This window comes from Rhinoderma darwinii, chromosome 8 (assembly GCF_050947455.1).
Source record: "Rhinoderma darwinii isolate aRhiDar2 chromosome 8, aRhiDar2.hap1, whole genome shotgun sequence".
Classification (NCBI taxonomy): Eukaryota; Metazoa; Chordata; class Amphibia; order Anura; family Rhinodermatidae; genus Rhinoderma; species Rhinoderma darwinii.
In genome coordinates, this window is record NC_134694.1 from 96,127,758 (window position 1) to 96,137,240 (window position 9,483).

Below are 9,483 nucleotides of genomic sequence, written 5' to 3' on the forward strand. Positions count from 1 at the left end.
AAAAAAAAACATACAAAAACGACGGCAAAATTGATCTGTGTGATCAAGGCCGATATATAATTTTAAAGAATGTTCACATAGCATGACAGCTGCTGTTGAAATCATTGCTTTACCATTCTACTTATGCTGCCCGTACACATGAAGTTAATTTTTGTGGATTTCACCAAATCTCAGAGATCCGACGACAATTTCATTTGAATGTGGGATTTTTTGACTGTTCATCAATGACAGATGTTGCACTTCCAGGAGAAAAAAACGCTGACAGAGCAGCAATCGCAGATTCACCAAAATAAATGAGGGGAGGTCGACTGGCAGCTTTCTAATGTTTATGGTTACTTTTTGAATCGGCTTCTAAACCATAAATGTTAGGGCAGCTTTACCTTTGGATCCATTCAGTGGCCTAGCTATAGGGGGTGATGAGATATAATGGAGGGGGGTCCTGCACTGCTTAGGAAATCCCCTGCCACATAAGACAGCACCACTATGATTATGTGATTCGCTAATTTAATGCTACTATTAGGGTAAGAACACATTAGACGGAAACACTGAGGATTTTCCGCAACATAATTCATTGTGGAAAATCCCCAGCGTAATACAGTAGCAGCAGAGTGGGTGAGATCGGAACAAATGTCAGGCACACACAGCAGAAAATATCCGCCAAAAAAACGATCATAAATTGACCTGCGGTGTGGTTTTTGAAGCCACAGCATGTCAATTTATGCTACAAAATTGCTGCTCTTCTGTTGCGGGTTTTCCCCATTGAACTCAATGGAGAGATAAAACCCACAACACATATGTTGTAGGTATGTGTTGCGACTTTTGCAGCGGAAACGCTGTGATTCGGCCGCAAAAATCGCAAATGAAAAAAAAATTTTTTTATTTGAAATTAATAAAAAAAACGTATACTTACCCCCCCTGCAGTCGTCCTATTGATGTGATCTTCTTTTCTGAGCACAACCTGGCCTCCTGGGATGGCGTTTCATCCCATGTGACTGCTGTAGCCAATCAAAGGCTGCAGCGTCACATGGACTACAGCGTTATCCCAGAAGAAAGTGACGCGCCACCATGACTACAGCCGGGTAAGTATAAAATATATATTTTTTTATTGCTGCAGGATTTCCACAGCGGACATGCTGCTCTAAAAACCGCACCACAATTTTGGTGCGGGTTTTCGGACTGAATTCCCTGCTGCTACCTTGGAGGACATGCTGTGTAGTTTTACGCAGCGTATCTGCCTAGTGTGTTCCTACCCTTAGGGTATATCCACACGGTGCGATCAAATCGTGTTTTGTTGCTGCAATTTTCGCAAAATCATGGCACATTGACAATACCGTGTGAATAAATTCTTTGAAATTATTCCTTTACAGCAACATAACTTTTGCAAAACAGCAGACCAGTGGGTTATTATGGGATCACTTTATTATCCGGGAGAATTGCATGCAATTTACGCAACTACCTAGTAAATTCTCTAAAGCCGGTGTAATGAGAAGTCTTAATAAACAGAACAATATCATTACTCAGCGATCGCTTACTGGTGATTGGAATATGTTCTCACTCCTCAACCTAAGCTGTTCCCAAGATCTCTCAGGAAACTTAGACCTGAGGGCATGGATACAATGGGGGCCGGTATTATTAGCATGTTACGCTCGACTGCAGTATGGTGTCACTTTCACTATTATGTGTTCATTGCAAGACACCAAAATGAGACATTTGTGGCAGAATCAGAAAAAAATTACTTTTATTTATATATACCACCAACATATTGATTAGCACTTTACAGTCAGGGGTCAGCAGTAAACATACAAAATGATAAATAATGTAAGCAAATGAAAATCAACAAACAATGAGACAAAAGAAAACATAAAATGATAAAAGCAAATAAAGAACAATAAACAATGAGACAAAAGGAGAGGCCTAAAGATGGCCGTACACAAGAAAGAAAAGTTGGCCGATAATAGACGGGATCGGCTGACTGTCTCTCGATTCTTTGTTACCATTGGAGAGAAGGCACTGGCATCGGATGCCACTTTGCCATAAGTTAGTTCATGAAATTTCTGATCTGCTAGATCTTCCCCATTCAACTGCAAGGCTGGAGATACACTTTAGATATTACTCCTGACTCCCCCATACACAAACTTGCTCGACTCGGCCCGAGTGTGCATGTTTTTTCAATAGGAAGAAGGGAGAAAGCAAGACTCCTCTGGCAGCGTCTTATATACTTGTGAAAAAAGGATCGGGCATGTTGATATTCAACATGCCCAACACTTCTCTCCCCCTATATCTGCTGTCGGAGGAAAGTCGAGACACCACCATTCATGTTAGATGGTTGGTTGTTCCTGCCGAAATGGCTGGGTTCGGCCGACACACTGTATATCTAATGTGTATGGCCAGCTCAAGAGCCATTATTGCAAAGTGGAAGAGTCTAGTAGTAACAATAGATCAGCCATGAATAGGTATACCAAGCAAACTCACAGAACAGCTGCTCACAAGCCTCACGTCACCACATGCAATGCCAAGCGTTAGCTGGAGCGAAATGCAGAGTGCCTATGGTAAAATTTGGTGAGGGGTTTATGGTCTGGGGCTGTTTTTCAGGGTTTGAGCTAGACCCCTTATTTCCAGTGAAGGGTAATGTTATTTCTTTGTGGTAACAGTTTGGAAAGGGCCCTTTCCTGTTCCATAAAGACATGGTGTGACGAGTTTGTTGTGGAGGAACACGAGTGGCTGCAAAACTTTATCCACGCATTTTATCAATGAATTTCAATAGATTGTTTTTAGAATATTACTATTAGGAACATCATAGACCAGGCAACAATTTTAATGTAAGCCCGTTTGAAGCCAAGCAACCGTTCTGATACAAAACATCATATTTCAAACTGCTTTAGATTCCTGTTTTGTCCATTACTGTACATTGTATGTTTTGCTTTTTGTGACACTTGGGATGTTACTTGATGTTTTAGGACCTTGCCTGGAATGCACTAATAAAATGCTAACTAGAGCAGGGTAAAATGAACATGCTGTTTTCATATTAGCTAAAACCTTCTCGTGTGTCACAACCCTTGGGGCTCATGTACACAAATGTATTCAGGATCCATACGAGTGGCTTGTAGGAATGGTCTCGAATACAGAGCTAATGTTTGTCTATGGAACTTTGCACACAGTCCATTTCAAGAAAGTAAAAATAAAAAATACTGCATGCTCTATGAGATTCAAGGCAAATTTTCCCCAAATTTTGGATTTAGATGGACAGGGCTGGCATCAGCACAAGGTAAAACCAGACAGATGCCAGGGCCGACTGTGGTCGAGTGGCCCATGTATCTGTAATGACAGGGTAGGGAGACAGACAGCCCTAATCTACCCGCCACTCAGTCCCTGCCTACTTGCAACGACCCATCCTAAGCGACGGGGTACAACTGGGCGACGGTCCCTACGCTCAGTAAGTGCAAGACAGACAAAACAGACAGGGGTACACAGAAGCAGGGAAATGGGGCAGCTGCCCACGGAGACACCGTGATCAACAAGAGTAGTAAACGAGCCGAGTCAAACCAGGAGAGAGCGAGGTACAAAACGCTGAGCAGGAGAGTGGTCAGAAAGCCAAGGTCAATAACAAGCAGAGGATCAGTAGTACAAGCAGCAGCAGCAAGCCAGAAACCAAGCATAGAAGAATCACAGGCAAAGGAGGAACAGGAAAGGCAGGTATAAATAGACAGTGGGCGGGAACTTGCTCCGTCTGGCCAGGCTGTGATAGACTCTCCCACTCCTAAGCCTGCCATCCTGAGTGGTGGAATATGGAGTCAGTCTCACAGACATAGGAGCAGGTGCAGACTGATTGACCACGGGCGTCGACACAGAACCTGTGTCTGGAAAATCCTTTACAGTATCCATGTAAAAATGTTGTATACTTGTCAAGTCGTGAGTGGGGGTAGACAGGGGCTACAATGTGACTCTGTTACCCATATACTGCAACATGCTTTACAAAGTGTACAGAATCAATACGGCAAGCAAAATGAAGCTCAATTGGTGCATTTTAATAGAAAGCCATATTGGCGCTATACGTTTTCAGACAGTTGTGCGCATGAGGAGCTAAGCCGGGGTCTGTTGCGGAAAGGTGTGGTGCATTTACAGCCTATGCTGTTGATTTTTCAAAACTGAAATTAGACAAAAAAGAAAAACAGGAAAAGCTGTGTTCACATCAGCGATGTCTTTCCGTTGAGTCTACTGCGCTATTGATTCCGTCAAAAACAATGAAACCCTGTCACAACGGTGACAATCGGAAACCAAAGTTTCCGTCACCATTGAGATCAATGGTGATGCAAATGGAAGCTGAGGTTTCCGTTTGCCTTTCCGTTAAGGGGTTTCCCTGACGGAAAGCTCAGACGGAACCCCTCAACAGAAAGCAACGCTGCTGTGAACAGGCCCGAATGATTAAGCAAACACTGCCCACCCTCTTTAGTATTGACTTTATTTGCGCTCATGCATGTTTTGTTCATCTTTATATACGTCATCCAAAATACCATCCTAAAATACCACCAGTTGTAGTTTCCTGCCATCTGACGTGATACAAAACGACATATATCTCTTCCCATTTGTTGTATGCAAAACACCAAGCTGCAGAAGCTATTATCCTGCGCTGTATTACAGTGTTAATTCACAGAACTAGCAATTAATAAGACAAATTGACATTGATTTTGAAAACAGATGAATCCCAGGCTAGAAATCAAGCACATCTGTTAACAAAATAAAGACATAATCCATGCCGGCATTCAGTCACCAGCATTGTTCTCTTTTGCTGGAAGTTTTCAATGGTTCAGCAATTAAACTTGTGACAAAATACAATAGACGGCGTACTGTGTTATCTGTACAGAATGGAATGAACTTATCAAGACAATACTCCTTTTCAGCACATTGATTACCAAGATTACCCGACTATCCGATTCCAAACAGGTGGAAAGGCATCCAGATCATTCAGTTGTTATGATAATATTTTGTTAGCTGTGGATGCATCATATATGTTAATTTTCAGTTATTTTTTCCAAGTCTTCTCAGTGTCTTCTCACATTTCATTCTTCTACAGTATTCCTTTCTAATTCAAGTCTATAGCTTTATTTCACGCACTAATAAGGTGTTACTGAGAATATAAATTATAGGTTCAGCAACACAAATACTGGATATTAGGACATTGTCGAAAAACAACCTGTTGCCACAAGAATATTAAAAGGGTTGGGGTTGTTAAGAAACTCTTCAAGTCATGAATGACGTTATTTCCCAAAGGCTGGGTTCACACGACCTATTTTCAGATGTAAACGAGGCGTATTATGCCTCGTTTTACGTCTGAAAATAGGGCTACAATACGTCGGCAAACATCTGCCCATTCATTTGAATGGGTTTGCCGACGTACTGTGCAGACAACCTGTCATTTACGCGTCGTCGTTTGACAGCTGTCAAACGATGACGCGTAAAAATACAGCCTCGTCAAAAGAAGTGCAGGACACTTCTTTCAGACGTAATTTGAGCCGTTCTTCATTGAACTCAATGAAGAGCAGCTCAAAATTTACGGCTGTCAGAGAAGCCTCGCAAAATGCGAGGAGGAGCATTTACGTCTGAAACGAGGCAGCTGTTTTCTCCTGAAAACAGTGTCTTTTCAGACGTAAATGCCTGCTACCGTGTGCACATACCCTTACAAATACCATGTTTGCTTTCATTTAGACAGGTTTTATTCACGTTTCGTATATAGCATTAACATCCACAGCTCTGTACAAAGATGGTCATCACTCACATAAGTCCCTTTCCCCAATCTCCTAAATTAAGGGGGCTTAACCCCTTAAGGACACGGCCAATTTTAGCCTTGAGGACAGAGCAATTTTTTTTACATTTCCCTCTTTGCATCCCGACGCTCATAACGCTTTTATTTTTTGTACGACGTAGTTGTATGAGACTTTGTTTTTTGCGGGACGAGTTGTACTTTATGTACGTACCATTTTTTGGTACAAATACATTATTGTTTAATTTCTATAAATTTTTAATTTGATTAAAATGCAGAAAAAAAGCAGTTGCGCATCAGTTTTAATATTTTTTTTTTTACACCATACACCGATCATCATAAATAATGGTATACATTTGTTGTACAGGTTGTTACGGTCGTGGCGATACCAAATATGTCTATATTATTTCATGTTTTGGGACTTATATTTTAAAAAGTTGATTTATTATAAAAAATGTGTGTTTCTGTGTATTTTATTTACTTTTTATTTATTTATTTATCATTAATTTTTTTTTGCATTCATTGAACTTTTTTTTTTAATCCCATAAAGGGATTTATCATTTTGATTTTGATTTTGTAACTGTAATGTACTGGCATATATCTATATGTCAGTACATTAGCCTGTTACTGATCGTACACAGGCAGTTGTTAGGGCATACCTCAGTATGCCCTAACAACAGGAAATATATTCAGACAGCCCTGGGGTCCTTCACTGGACCCTGGGCTGTCTGGCCATACGAGTTGTGGACTTTGATCGCGTCACAGTTATTTTCTGTGACGCGATCAATGTGCAGTCCCCTCTCTTTGAACGCCGCGATCAGCTTTCATCGCGGCGTTCAAAGGGTTAACAGCGGAGAGAAGATGTTTCTCTCCTCTCCGCTGTCAGAGCGGGGCCGTGGCTGTGTATTACAGCCGTTGCCCCGCTCTCGATCGCGCGCACAGACGCGCGCAGGGACGGCTGTCACACAGGACGAGTATGCTCGTCCTAATGCGCAAAGTACTCGTCCTGTGTCGGCAACCAGTTAAAGGAGGGTTTTACACAGGACGATTATCGGGCAGACAAGCGTTAATATAATGCTCGTTGGCGATAATTGCCCTGTGTAAATAGGGGAATGATCAGCAGGTGACCGAGCAAACGCTCGATCATCTGCTGGTCGTATCGTTTTAAGAAAGTAAATGATTATCGTTGTCGGCAGCACATCTCCCTGTGTAAGCATGGAGACGCGCTGCCGACATGATAATAATGGATGGGGACGAGCGATCGGGGTAACGACCGCTCGTCCCCATCCATAGCTTCGTGTGACAGGAGCAAGCGAGCGCCGATCATCGATGTCTCGTTGATCAGCACTCACTGCATCGGCTGCTTATCATCCGGGATAAAAGGGCCTTTATTCTGTCACAGACACAGACTAGGGTTACTTTTATGGGAAGTCAAGTAGCTTATGAGTATGTTTTTTATAGTGAGGTAGGGAACAGGAGTACCCAGAATATTTCATCGATTGAGCTGTGTGAGGACTTGTTTTTTGTGGGGCGAGCTGTAGTTTTTATTGGTACCATTTTGGGGTTCATGTGACTTTTTGATCACTTTTTATTAAATTTTTTGGCAAGCAAGGTGACCAAGAACCAGCAATTTTTTATTTACAGTGTTCACCGTGGGCTATATATGACAATTTTACTTTATTCTGTGGATCGATACCATACCATACGTATGTATATTATTTTCGGAAGCTAAGGTAAAGAAAAAAAGCAATGCTGTCATTAAACTTTTTTTTTTACAACGCTTACAGTGCGAATTAAATAACGTTATATTAGAATAGTTTAGACTTTTGTGGATGCGGCAATTATTTGTTTTTTTAACATCACTTGAGGGAAAAAAGATTTACATTTTTAACTTTTAATATTTTTTTTGTACATTATTTTTAGTTTTTTTATTAGTCTCCCTAGGAGACTTGAACCGGCGATCATTGGATCGCATGCACGATACACTGCAACACTAGTGTATTTCAGTATATCATGATTTTTTTCAGGCTTCAGGCAGGGCTTAATAGGAGCACAAAGATGGCAGACAACCATCGCACCCCACAATCACATCTCAAGGGAAGCCGATGGGCTGTCGGAGGGGGGCACCCCCTTTTCCTAATGGCTTAGATGCTGTTGTCACTATTGACTGAGGCATCTAAGTGGTTAAGTAATCTTCTATTCTGCCTGTTGCAGGGAGGTGTCGGCTGTAACATACAGCTGACACCTATTCAGTGTGGCACGCTCTCAGCCCGTGAGCAGCTCAATACTTTGCCTTGGTGGCAGAATAATGTAGGGGCTCCTGTGATGTTTCTAGCCTATCAAAGTGCAGCAAGTGATAGATTAGTGACAGAACGTCTGTCCCCTACCTGCAGAGTCTCAGTGTATACTATGTGATGCAGCTCAGCCTGTCTCCTGATTGTTAGTTTTAACACAGGAGGCAGTTAGAAGCAGCATCTAATAGAAATACACTGGACTCTCTGTACACACAGATATTATATACAGGTATTGTAAGTGAGGGGAGTTTTATAACTCTGCAGCTAATCATTATATGTATTCACCTATTATATCACTGCACTCTATTAGAAAGCAGAAATAATCTCTTCAGCAGCACTATATATATATAGGGGGAAATACAGAGAAACAAGGAGGGTGGAGCTAGGTGGGTAGGGGGTCTCAGAGCTGACAGGAGGGATTTGATAGGAGATGATGTAATCTTGTAGTTCACAGAAAGTCATCTACACATTAGAGCATCTATTTTGGTGGTCAGACTGAGATCACATGACACAGCTTTCCATAATGAAAAGGTTTAAAATCTATGGATGCAACCTAGCTGTAAATAGGCAAATGACACTGCTAGAATATTGTTGGCGTGATAGCATTATATGTGCAAAAACAAAATTGAAAGAGTGCTTCTTTAATTTGTTAGGCCGACGATCAATGCCGCCTGATTTTGCATTCAACTTCTAGCTTGTGCGCGTGTTGGAGCGCTATCTTTTTGCCCAAACTACATTTCCAACAATGCCTTGCGCCTGCTCTCCAAGGATCTTTAGCAGCTGCCCTGTACACCTACTAGGTCTGAGCATTGTTCTCCTAGTATACCTCTTAGCTACGAGTTATACCTGCCCAGTATACTTGTTGGTCCAGTACATCTAACTGCGCAGGCACTGTCCAGAACATTGTATGTGCCATATGTCATGTACATAAGTGGCCTAACGTTGTGTCTCAGACCGCATGCACCATCTATATTCACCATGCATGCGCTGTTGAGTTGCAGCGCAAGAGCCGGCCCATGTATGTGACATTATAAGTCATGACACCTACATTAGGGGTGGAAACCAGTTAGACTACATCACGTATAGGATATATAGCACGTGATCTACAACGTGAATGGAGGCAGAGAGACAGGTTCACGTGACCTATATCAGAATCACCGGATCAGTAAGAAAACTTAAATATGTGGGACGAACAATCGTTAATAGGATCGCTCCTCCCCATACATTTTGCATCTAGTCTAGAGCACATCTCTTGCTTATATGTGGAGATATGCTGCCGACAAGCGGCCATTTTTTTGGGCCGCTTAAGAGTTCCGATCAGCCAATAAATAAGGGAGGTTTTTCATGGCATCCGAGTGGTACACAATAATTTTAACAGACCCATTCATTTCAGTGAGTTAATCGTGTCTGTAAAAATGGACCCGACTCTCC